The sequence below is a fragment of the Mus musculus genome, chromosome 15, assembly GCF_000001635.26.
Source record: "Mus musculus strain C57BL/6J chromosome 15, GRCm38.p6 C57BL/6J".
Classification (NCBI taxonomy): Eukaryota; Metazoa; Chordata; class Mammalia; order Rodentia; family Muridae; genus Mus; species Mus musculus.
In genome coordinates this window covers 55,306,640-55,319,182 of record NC_000081.6, presented here as the reverse complement: position 1 = coordinate 55,319,182, position 12,543 = coordinate 55,306,640, and the positions used below count along the sequence as shown (strand labels likewise).

The 12,543-nt window shown below is 45.8% G+C and overlaps 1 protein-coding gene across 3 annotated transcripts in view; it reads right to left on the bottom strand.

The window, feature by feature from the left end:
* The window catches only part of Col14a1 (collagen, type XIV, alpha 1), a 213,160-nt gene extending 201,621 nt beyond the window's left edge, over window positions 1–11,539 (bottom strand). For 2 of the 3 annotated variants that reach the window (NM_001368422.1, NM_181277.4), the window contains exon 1: window positions 11,199–11,432. The gene's annotated coding sequence lies outside the window, so the exon portion shown is untranslated. Of the gene's footprint in view, window positions 1–11,198 lie in introns of all 3 variants that reach the window. The other variant, XM_006520385.4, reaches the window with a different exon arrangement.
* Between the last annotated feature and the right edge of the window lie 1,004 nt (window positions 11,540–12,543).

Below are 12,543 nucleotides of genomic sequence, written 5' to 3'. Positions count from 1 at the left end.
AAAGACTTGTCCAATTTGCAATTTTTGAGAGCAAAGTCTGCTCCATTGTCAAGTTCATTGCTTTGTTTTTCAGCTTATCTTTGCATTTGTCATTAATCCTCTTCTGTTTTAACTTTGGTTTGATAGCCAGACGTTCTTTTTGTTATTCTTTTATTGTTTTGTTTAGTCTTCATTAATATGGCCCTGCTCTTCCTTTGCTACTGAACATGTATGGACAGCATCACAAAAGCTTTCACTTCCTGTTTAATCCAAGAGTTACTTCAGGGAATGTAGTAAGACATAAATCTCCCTCTGTGTGGTGGTGCAATCCTTCACTCCCAGCACTAGGGAAGCAAAGGCTGAAGACCTGGGTGTTCAAGGCTCACCTCTGCTACTGAGTGAGCTTGAGGCTAGTGTGAACTACATGAGTCTTTGTCTTCAAAAGTAATAATAAACCATAATTCTATATGCTATCAAAGTAATATAACTGACCCACCCTTCAACCTCAGCATTCTGGCTTGATGTCAGAATTTTACAGTGTATCTGGAAGAAAATATGACTATTCTCCTTGTGTAATTCATTCATAAAGAAATCAGAGAAGAGGTGGAACGTCCAGTGGTTTTGTATATATAGCATTTCAGCTTGAATTGATTTATTTCAGGTGAGAAAACTGATCCACAGAGACTGAGCAGCCCTTATGTGCAAGGACTTGAGCAGATCCCAGCAGGCAGCCTCGGTCTCCTTAGATATCTATCAGTCAGCTAATCATCCATGGATCTGCCCATCACATGCGCAGAAAAGCAGCCACAAAATCTCTTTCTCAAATCAAGTGTCTGTTCTTAAGAATTCCTTCCCCAAACATGGTAACTCTAGGTTTCAAGTAAGCTAGGCAAGGAAACTGGCCACATCTGTCTCATAGACTCTATTTTTATTTCACTTTACATTCCAATTATTGCTGTCCCCACCCCATCCCACCCACACACAGACACTGTCCCTCCCCCATCCCCTATTCCCTTTTCCTCTGATACCAGGTTAAGGGCATGAGATCTCGTGCATCTATGCTAACTCTAAGCGCCTTTGTCTTTTTATCAAAGCATTGCAGTTCCTATGTCCAGTTGCTGCATGACAATAGTTGACGTGTGGCATTTAAAGTGAACACATTTCAAATCTTTTAGCTAGTTAAGTACCTACATTCCTCTTAGCAGTTTGGGAGGAAATGGCTCTGTTTATAAGAGAGGAGCTAAAGCTTGCGCAGAGAGCCTATCTTTAAGTTCCTTTTGTTGTTTACTTTAAGTTAGGATGAGCAATGGCATATTGGGAGAAGTAGAATCTTAGTTTTCCCAAGCTTTTCTGCCAAGTCACCAAACTTTTGGACAGAGAAGTAGAGACAAGAAAAGTCTCAATTTCTATTTAAGTGCCATGAGATATTTTAAAATTTACCAAAAAAAAAAAAAAAAAAAAAAAAAGTTAAAGCCTCATTTGTTGAAATTTTGCCCAAGAGTCTGAATAGTCTGAATAAACAAATAAAACTCTGCTTTCATTTTCCCCCTTCTTCTTAAAAACATCATACCAGAAATGGCTACTTAGTTCTGATATCAGAAGGTACAAATGAAACTTGGAGAGAGCTAGCAATGCAAAGCATGAGTGTGGTCAAGACAGTCATAACCTTACAAACAGCCTTCAAGCATCTCTATCAGTGACCATTCAGCCTGCTTCTAGTTTGTGTGTTTGTTTTATCAAATTGCATTTGTGTAATTAGGCTTAATAAGGAACAAAGACCCAAGAGAAGCCATTAACCAGTGCTTACAGGCACGCAAAGAATTCTCAGCTTACCATACAGCTGGTTTTATCAAAAATTCCTTCAAATATTTATTCAATAGTTGTACCGCTTGCCAAGACTTAGACATATACACAAGTAAAGCTTGAAGAGTATTCCCACCAATCATTGTTTGATTTACAAAATAAACCCTACAAACTTAAACAGAATTGTCCTTAGCCACCTGTTATACACAGATGCTGCTGACCCAGGGTCTGAGAGAGACAGTTATTTATGGCACTGGAGTTATCCTTCTTAACACTTACAGAGCTTCACGCCATGTGTTCCCCCCAATGGAGCTCGCTTACAATTCCGTTAACAAGCTAACCGCGAAGCTAAGAGAAATATGAAGCAGGATGGAATGGTAGCTCAAAATGGTGGCATGTCCTCACCAACAATATCAGTAAGATAATGTCTGTCCCTGGGAAGGTTGTGATAGGGTGGAATTTTACTCATCTGTAAAGAAAAATGAAATCACGACATTTGCAGGAAAATGGACGGAACAGGAAAATACTCTGTGAAGCAAGGCATCTTAGACCCAGAAAGACAAGCACTGCATAATTCCACACAAAAATGAGATTTTAATTTTCATATGTATGTGTTGAAGGTATAATATGGATAACACTCACAAAGCCAGAGAGGGAACCGTGAAATGGGAAAGGATGTCTTAAGAAGGATAGATAAGAGTGGGAAAGGGCAATATAATCTGTGTGACATGAAGGCAGGAGGAGGTGATGGGGAAGAAGGGGACCAGCAGGAGTATAGGGGTGTGGGGCAGGGACCTACAAAAAAGTATGAGAATGCCATGCTGAGAGACACTACCTTGGAGAGATGGCTCAATGGTTAAGAGCACTGGCTGCTCTTCCACAGAGGTTCTGACTTCAATTCCCAGCAACCAGGCAGTGGCTCACAACCATCTGTATTGGGATCTGATTCCCCTTCTGATGTGCATGAAGACAGAGCATTCATATACAGAAAATAGATGAATAAATAAATTTTTTAAAAGTTAAAAACAATCACCGGGCGTGGTAGCACACGCCTTTAATCCCAGCACACGGGAGGCAGAGGCAGGCAGAATTCTGAGTTTGAAGCCAGCCTGGTCTACAGAGTGAGTTCCAGGACAGCCAGGGCTATACAGAGAAACCCTGTCTCAAAAAACTAAAAAAAAAAAAAAAAAAAAAGAAAAGAAAAAGAAAAAAGAAAAGAAAGAAAAAAGAAAAGGGAAAAGGAAAAGAAAAAGAAAAAGAAGTTAAAAACATTTCCTTGTATGTTGATTTTTTTTTAAAACTAATTTAAAAAAAAAATGATCACCGTAATAGCACTCATTTTGGCCCCTGGGTGATAGATTAATGGAAAGGAAAAGGAAATGGTGATAAGCAGTGATTTTGCAACCTAGACAGGGGCTACAGGAGGAAGAAGAACAAAGAGCCTTCTATCTCCCTCACAGCAAGGGTGTAAGACCGGCTTGGCAGAAAGGTTTAAAATGAAGATCCAAGATAATTATGAAGGCGGCCACTGCTTGCCTATGCAAACTGCTGTAGACAGTTCTGAGCACATTCCTATCCATTTTTATCACACTCCAGGAAGGTTGGAAATGATCTGCTTTCTGACCATGTGAGCCACCTCACCCAAGAGCCATTCACAGGTTTCTTAAGAAAAAACAAAAAAAGGCTTCGCGATTGTCAAGGACAAGTTTGGGCAAAGAAGGAATGGAGAAATGTGAGCAGGTTTTAGTCCCAGGAAATCTGAGAGTAAGAAGTATGTAACAAGTGTCTTCATCCATTTAAAGTCTTCATGCAGAGGATAAAAACTGGATTCTCTGCTTTGGATGCAAATTCAAAGTCCGACACTGAGGAGATTGGGTTTCCTCTGTTAGAAAACTGGGGTCACAATCTGGGTGAGTTTTACCTGTAAGAAATGTCTCTAGGGAACAACAATATGAACTAACCCCAGAGCTCCCAGGGACTAAACCACCAACCAAAGAGTACACATGGTGCAACCCATGGCTCCAGCTACATATGCAGCAGAGGATGGCCTAGTCAGCCATCAAGGGAAGGAGAGGCCCTTGGTCCTGTAAAGGCTCTATGCCCCAGTGTAGGGAAATGCCTGTGCCAGGAGGCGGGAGTGAGTGGGTTGGTGATCAGGGAGAGGGGATGGGGGGGGGGATTTGGAGGGAGATCAGGACAGGGGGTAACATTTGAAATGTAAATAATGAAAATAGCTAACAAAAAATTCCTAATTTAAAAAAAGAAAGAAAGAAGGAAGTGTCTCCGGCTTGAGCGGGTGTGAGGAAATGGAATTCAGGATGCCCTGAGCACTCCTTTTCCAGTTTGTTCATAAGGTCTTGTTAGCTTGTTTGCTCGTCAGCGTTCCTTTATTGTTTATTTGTTTATTGCTGTTTGGTTGGGTTTTGTTGCTGTTGTTGTTTGTTTAAGGCAGGCACCCCCAAGCTGAGGAGATGGCTTGCTGGGAAATTGTTTGGCAAGGGTAAGGACCAGACTTCCAGCATTCACAAGAGGGCCTAGAGAGTCAGACAGTGGCCTTTAATCCTGTCTAGGGGAGAAGGAGGGACAGTAGATGGCCAGAGTGAGCAGAGTAGGTTGAGCAGGCAAAGCAACAGGATCTATGTTCAAGTGAGAGACCCTACTTCAATATGCAAGGTAGAGAAGGATCAAGGAAAATGTCTAAAGTCAACCTTAGACCTACACACGCACACACACATACATACACATACATACATGTACTTGCACACACATATACGCACATGCATGCACACACGCATACAAGCATGGACACACACATGAGCAGACATGTTATACACACATACACATAAGAAAAGACAAGTCCTCACACTCCCACAGGCCTATCTGGTCTAGGAATCCCTCAGTAAATCCCTCTGAGTCTAGGCTGAGTTGCCAGCTAAAGCTAACCATCGCAATGCTGATCACAGAATGCCAAAGCACTGCCCTTCCTCCTTCATGAGGGAGGCTTTACCAAGAGCAACAGATCTCATCTGGGTCTAAAAACGCCTTTATGGGTGGCACCGGCATCCAGCCTCCCAAGGAGTAGCAACGCCCAGCTAGCTTGGTGGCCTTAGAAATTCTTTTACCTTTCTAGATGGTGATACTGGAAGACCTCAGATGGCATTTTAGCTCATAACTTAACAAATTCATAGGTATACTCAGCAATAAATACTGATTAATTTTCAATAAGTGATCAGTGTCCAGTTCAAATTGGTTGTGTTGGATGACTTCCAATTGGCTTCAGGTAGACGGCACTTGAAATCAGCAGTCACCGGTCAGATGTGAGCCTTGGGGGTGGATGGTCCTAAGGAGAGTACACTCCTTTCTTCCAATAGCATGGGGCTCTCCAGAGGTGCCACTCTTCACTAGTTCTTCCTAGGAAGTTAGCAATGGCCCTGTGAGAGCTATTCCTTTATACAAGAGCTACTAGAAACTGGCCCCAGACATGCAGCTATGGAATGAGTTGAGGAAATAGCTAAGCAGGTTAAGTGCTTGCCACACAAACGTAAGATTCTCTGTGCAGCAGCCCCTAGAACCCACATAAGCCACACGTGGTAGCATGCGTTTTTATTCTCCATGCTGGATAGGCACAGACTGGAGGATTCCTGGAGCCCACAGGCCAGCCAAACTAGTGTAATGGGTGAGCTCCAAGCCAGTCAGAGACCTTATCTCAAACAAAAGTAGAAGTAAATGGCTCCTGGGGAGGGATACCCAAGGGTGACCTCTGGTCTCCATGGTTAGTCACTTCTGAGCATATACTCATTTAACAAATGTACACACACACACACACACACACACAGCTGCTTCAACACTCTTAAACTAGATATGTAAGTTTTGAGATAGAAGCCAGAGCCATCCCAGAAGCACAGCAAAGTAGTGACAGCTACTTGACACAAGAATGTTCCATCATTTGGCTTTCGTCTCACCTCTGCTCCTGCTTCTAAGGACTGACAGAACTCCTCCACCAGGGAAATAAGAGCTTATCTTAATCAAGTGTCTGTCCTCAGTAGAGGGCTAATGTCCCTTCTCACCTTAGGCATCTCCATTCAGAAAGGCTTCTCTGGTCCTCCCAGTGAGAGGCAGATGGCCTTCCCCTGGTGCCTAAGATGCTAACCTTTATTTCCCACTCTATGGGTTTATCATCCAACTGTAGTTATCAGTTGCATTTCTACTTTCAGAAGTGCAATACTGTATTTTGAGTATTTAGCATAGTGACAGACAGTACATGGCAAGATGCTGGGCTGGAGAGGAAGACAATCAAATTCATTGTTTTAAATTCTCAATTCAGTTTGTGCCCTTCTCCACAGAAGCCAAGACAAAAGGACATCCAGGAGAGCATTTTTAATAAAGGGCTCCTGACGGCCCACACAGGCCTGTGGCAAAGGCTCGCCTCCCTCTACCACAATGTTCACAAGCAGCTCAAGTAAATTCTAGAAAGGAAGAGTCTGGTACCACTCCCTGTAGGGACATCTGCCAGGGTAGTTTCAGCAGCCACTAACAGAAAAATGAAACATGACAATTGATTTAGAACCAGGCATGGAGGCTCATGTCTGTAATCCCAGCACACGGGAGCCCGAGACATAAGGGTGGCTGTGAGTTCAAGACTAGAAATAGCAACATAGGCAGCAGTAGCTAGTTATGCAGTGAGGTCCTGGCTTAAAAGGAAGCAGGAGAGGGATGCAAGACTGTGCAATGGGTAAAAGTGTGTGTTGTGCAAGCGTGATGACCTGAGCTTAAACCCACAGTGAAAGGAGAGAACTAACTCCAAAAACTTGACCTCTGACCTCCACGTGGGTACATGGCATATGTCCACCCACACACTCATGCACACACAACACATACAGGAAAGATAGGAGGGATACTACAGATTTAAGTTGTTCAACCTTGGGGGAATTTGGGTCTCTAAGCTCTGCATTTCAACTGCACTCTTGGCTCTCATGACGCCCCACAGATGTTCCTCTCTAGTCACAATGATAGAGCCAAAAGGAAAAGGAAAAAGAAAAAGGAAAAAAGACTATAGAAGTTTTTAGGAGGAAAACAAAGAAGAAGAGAAAGAAGCAGGAGAGAAAAAAAAGAGAGAGACCACTTTTTTTCGACCAGATTCTGAAGTCAGCTTGGTCCTCAGAAGTCCCTAGATCCCCCTGCCTCTGTCTCTGCTTCAGCTAACAGAGCACCTGGCCTCAGCTCGCACCATCCCCTCCAGTTGTGCACACATACCCTGCCGCCCCACCCCAGCAGAGAAACTGGTGGATAAAGTGTCCAAAAGGATATGGGTTGAGACCCACTGGCCTTTTCCTAAGAGTCTCTCTGTCACTTGCTAGACCTCACTTGTAACCCCAGGGGAGGTATTCTGTTTCTCTGGAGTTCAGTGATTTTATACTTAGAAGGGAAATTGTATTTATGTCCCAAAGTAATGGGGAGATGGGGGGGGGTGTTGGTTTTTGTTTTTGTTTTGTTTTGTTTTAGAGAGAAAGGAGTAAATACTCAGAATGTGCCAATACTTCTGCTACAGTTTGGGTTATAAATGTCACCTAAAGGACCAGTATATTTAAATGCCTGTCCCTCTGGGACATGGTAGAAAATCTAAGGGGGGGGGGTCTACAGAAAGGCTTTCCCAGGGACCCCCTTTTCCCTTCTTCTCATTTCTCTCCCTTGTACACAATGTAAATGATTTTGCTCCACTACAGGCATCCAGTTGATGATGTACTGCCCTGCCACAGGCCCAGAGCCTCAGAGCCAAACTCATCATTCTGAACAAGACCTCCTCAACTGCGAGCCAAGCACATCCTCTCTCATTCTAATTATTTCAAGTATTTTGTTTTAGTGACAGAAAGCTGAGTAATACATCTTCTAACACATGCACACACACACACACACACACACACAGAGGGGGGGGGTCATTATCCCCATGAGAACAGGAAGCAGTCTACACTCAAGGCTTAATGTCTAGAGGAGTCACTGGACCTTTGCCCCTCTTTATTTTTTTACAAGGAGTAAGCAAGAATTGATTACTTCCTTGACATCTTGACATCCATCACACTCAGGGACATATTTCTGAGACAAAAGTCACTGTTGGTTGCTTCCCTTTAAACTTGCTTCCCATCCTCCCCATGGCCAGTCCCTCCCAGCAATCACCTAGGGTCTCCTGCACCAGTGCCATAATCCCAGATAAAGTGTTAGCTCAGTGCTGCTCCCACAGCACAGCCTCCACATGCAGGGATTCAAAAAGACTTAGCGAGATTGTCAATTATACTTTGGGGGCCAAGAAAACAGCAGTCACTTGGCTGAATTGGATGAAGGTTGACTGCAAAGCTGAAGTCACATCTCTACGGAGGATGTTGGCAACAACCAGGCCAAAAGAAAAAAAAAAAAAAAAAACAGGGGAAAGATCCTTGTGTTCTCGTTGGTGACCGTGAGGAGTGAGATCTAACGGGAATGTGCCCTGTGGGCTCTTCCTAGTAGGTGAGGGGCTCCCTAGACTCACTCTTCAGTCTCTCTCCTTTGCTCAGTCTATCCTGGAGGTCAGCCCTGGATGGTTCTGAAAAGCATAGAAGGCTAGAGACTTCTCTGAAATCTTCAGCTGGACTCTGAGAGGTCCAGGACTAGGGCCAAAAAGCTCCTCCCATCCATCCTGAACCCTGGGAGCCATCCAAAACGACTCCAGGAACACTGACAGGTTCCAAGGAATCCTGCCCAGAGAATTAATAATTAAGAGGCCTCACTAGGGTGGCTCCTGTCCCTTCCAATGGACCTGTTGGAGGTCAGGGCTATCGTGGAGGTTCAGGATCATCCTGGTTCAGGGACCCTGAAGCAGAAGGAGAGGATACCCAGTATTTATTAAAAGACTAAAAAGATGCCCTATGTAAAATGGGTAAAGCCTAAGGGTATCCTAGTAGATGAATAAAATTAATCACAAAGGGCTTATACAGTATAATTCCATGTATATGAAATCCACCAAGACCGGATGACAAGTTGGGAAATTACTATCCAGAGCTGTAGGTTTTCTGTTGGAAATACTAAAAATGTTCTATATCTTTTTAGAAATTTAAAAAACAAAAACAAAAAACATGTGGCCTGGCGGTGGTGGCACACACCTTTAATCCCAGCACTTGGGAGGCAGAGGCAGGTGGATTTCTGAGTTCAAGGCCAGCCTGGTCTACAGAGTGAGTTCCAGGACAGCCAGGGCTACACAGAGAAACACTGCCTCGAAAAAAAAAAAAAAACAAAACCAAAAAAACAAAAAGCATGTGTATTTGGCGTGGATGTCCATGGAGACAAGAAGAGGCTGTCCAATTCCCTGGAGCTGGAATTACAGGTGTTTATGAGCTGCCAAATATCCTTGCTTGGAGCCAAACTAACCTAACCCTAACCCTCTCTAGAAGAGCGGTAGGTGTTCTTAACCACTAAGCCATCTCCAGAAACCTAAAATAATTCTTAATTTGGGATGTGTACTGCACATTTTAAATATACTAAAAGCTCTTGAGTTATGCACTTTAAATGTGTGAATTGTGTCCTGTGTGAAATGATTATCAAGTAGACTGTTTACAACACAAACAAGGAACCAGGCATGGTGGCCTATGCCTGTAATGCCAGCACTGAGGGAACGAAGGCAAGAGGGTCCTAGAGTTCCTAGCCAGCGGGGGCTACCTGATGAGTTCCAGGCCAGTCATGGCACAACCTGTCACAACAAAATAAATAACAAAACAAACAAACCAACCAAATCAAACCATCAAAGAACTGTATTAGAAAATCTGGCATTGGGTCCAGGTGCAACAAAACCCCCTCCGTGTTATTCTCTTAACATCAGATCTAAATTCCATCTGTCCGACCCTCCATTCACCCACCCACCCATTTCTAATGTAATAGTGAGGCTACCTATAGAGGTGGAGTCCCTCTTCAGCAACAGAACACCCAATCTCTTTAGTGCAGCCACCCTGAGCCTGCTTGCTACTCCATCCTATAAAGAAGTGCCTTTGGTCCTTTGGTAGAAGCTGAGGCCAGGACCTCCAGTAACTGAAGATTGAGAAATCTCATTTTCTCCTAACCGTGGTGTCACAGAGGTCTTCCTCCTATTTCTCTTCCTACTGCTAGTGCTCCACTTTAACACTTGCTACCAGCAAACAACTCTGCAAGGCTTCCAGCAGAGTCAAAGCCAGGCAGTGGCGCGCGCACACACCTGCAATCCTGCACTTGGGAGGTGGAGACGGGAGGAATGTGAGCCCAAGGTCTCCTCCCTCTGTTCTGAAGAAAACTTTTAGACCAGCCTGAGCTACATACCACCCTGCCTAAATAAATAGATCTTTCTTTCTTGGAACTCCAGTCAGATCTAGAAGTCATGTTCCAGCAGTTGGCGGGGTTGGGGAGTTGGAAGCGGGGGAGGGAAGTGGGAGAGGGATTCATACCACTCTGAGAACTGCACGTGAGCATCTTCAGAGGTGCTCTTCAGGGCAAGTTAACAGCTCTCCTAGACCTTGCCTAAGCAACCCTGAGCACAAGACTAGCTACCCACTGAGCACCCAAGAACTCAGCACCAAGTTTGCATAATGACTCCAAACCGTGGCGGGTAACTAAGGTTACTTACTCGAAAGAATCACGGGGCTCCTCTAACCTAACCTAACCTAGCCCTGCTCCAGACTGTGCATACTGCATGCTAAAGCCCAACTTCTGCAGATGCTCCGGATGCCCACAAGCGGAACGCAAGAGGAGTTCGCAAAAATAAAAGGAAAAAAAAGTGAAGAAGGTTCCTGCAGCAGCTTAGCTTGGTGGTTCCCCTCAAAGCAGCAACACTGGGAGCTTGGTATCATTCTACTGTCTATGAACTCTCACTGGCTACCCCCCTTTCCGTGCAGAGCCTGGTCCACAGCTGCCCCGACGTGCAGCAACAGTCCAGTGAATGCTTGGATGCGTGTTCTCCAAGGACTGGTCTCCCGATCCACTGCCAAATAGAATCTAAACAGCGTTGTGCTCTGTGCGTACACGGTGCTTCCAAAAGACTCCCTAAGCCTTTACCAATTGAACTTGCTGGAGCCACCACTACAGAGCTGCCAAATGCAGCCAATTCCAGCCCGGCGCCCACCGCACACAGACACCATGGGAGGGAGGGATCCTCAGAGAGAAACGGAGGGCTCCTTTGCTGTCCACACACCCGTCGGTCACTAGGCGCGTTGCAATCTCTCTGCCCTGTGGTCCCCAGACAAGCATCTATCTGGGTGCACGGTCTCCTAGCTCACCCCTAAGGTCTCCGGCCACCCCGCGGGCACACTTGCAGTGGTTGGTCCTGGCAATCGCATCCGTCTGCAGGTGGCTCTCACTGGGGCTCTTTCTTCACCTATGAATTATGCAAAGCCGAGCGGGAAAACAGTAGGGAAAGACGAACTGACCTGTGCAGGGCAACGTTCCAGCCCAGGTTGGGGACCTCTTGGCGCCTAGGGAAGATTAGCCGCCGACTGGTTCTTAGCGAACCACTGCCCTGGCTCGCCTTCCCTCAGAGTACCCTTTCTCAATTAACTTCTCTTTCCTGTCGTTCACTCTGTCCTCTCCTTGTCCCTCTCCCGTCGCCTCCTGCCCTACAGAGCTTCCTTCCCCTCGCCTCTCACCCAGGATCAGATAAGAGGAAAGAAACCGCTGCGCGAGCCAATTATAAAGCCAAAGGTGGTGGCGGGGGGCGGGAAGTGGGGAGACAGACCCCCACTTTCCCTCCTCCTCTCTAGCATCCCCGCCCCGCTCGAGTTGCAGAGGAGCCCGCCCCACTCCTCCCAAGTTCAGCCCAAGGACTGGCAGCCGACCCAGGTGCGCGTGGCAGCCGGGTATAGAACGCAATTGAGGAGCCCCTGGGTCCTCCCCACCCCCACAACTAAAGCAGTGCCCTGTGCTCCCCCCCCCCCCATCAGAACCCCCGAGTCACTGGGAAATCTCCAGCACTCGTCCAGGCTCCATCCCCAAAGATGAGTTTTGCCTTCCCACAGTGGGTCCCCTCTCCCTTGCTCTTCAAGTCCTAGGGACCAGCACAGTCGCCAAGGGTAGACATTTATTCAACGGGAATCGACTGGAAGAATGCTAAATTGGAGGGTTTTCTTGGTCGTAGAAACAAAATATGGACAGTTTTATGCTGTTGGACCAGCAGATCTCCTTTCCCCATGCTCAGAGATTACAGTCAGTAGGTTTGAGCGAATCCGAAGGACCCATCGTCTATAAAACTCTGGGGACTCTGGTCTGTGCGGGCCACGCCCTTTGAGAAGTCCTGTTCTGGAATGGCTAGAGATGCTCAGAGCTCTTGGTGGCTGGGGACTGGATCTGAGTTCTTGTCCTCTGGGCGCTTTTTAAAAGGTCATCTTCCCATTTTGTGTCAGGTTAGCAAATGCCCAGGCGTCCAGTGTCACACCAGAAGTTGTCATCGGCTCAAATGGAGAGCGGGAGTTGCATACACGCCGACCATTTGTGAGAAAAGACCAAAATGACTGTGATTTTGATCAGTTCCAAGAGCAGGCGGTAGAGAATCAGTGAGAGGTACTCTCATACGTTCCCGAACCTGCCTCCAAAATGCCCTTCTGAGAGCACAGGAAGGGATGCGCTACACCATTCAAGGTGATTCCCGAGACCTCGAACCTTCCAAGCTTAGGCTTTCTTCAAATTTGCGTACTTCACTCCAAATGTTCTCCAAGTGGCCTCTCTGCGTAGTTTCTGAACTTCGCCTTAAAGTGAAAAGGATCGCTATAGCCTCCTCCC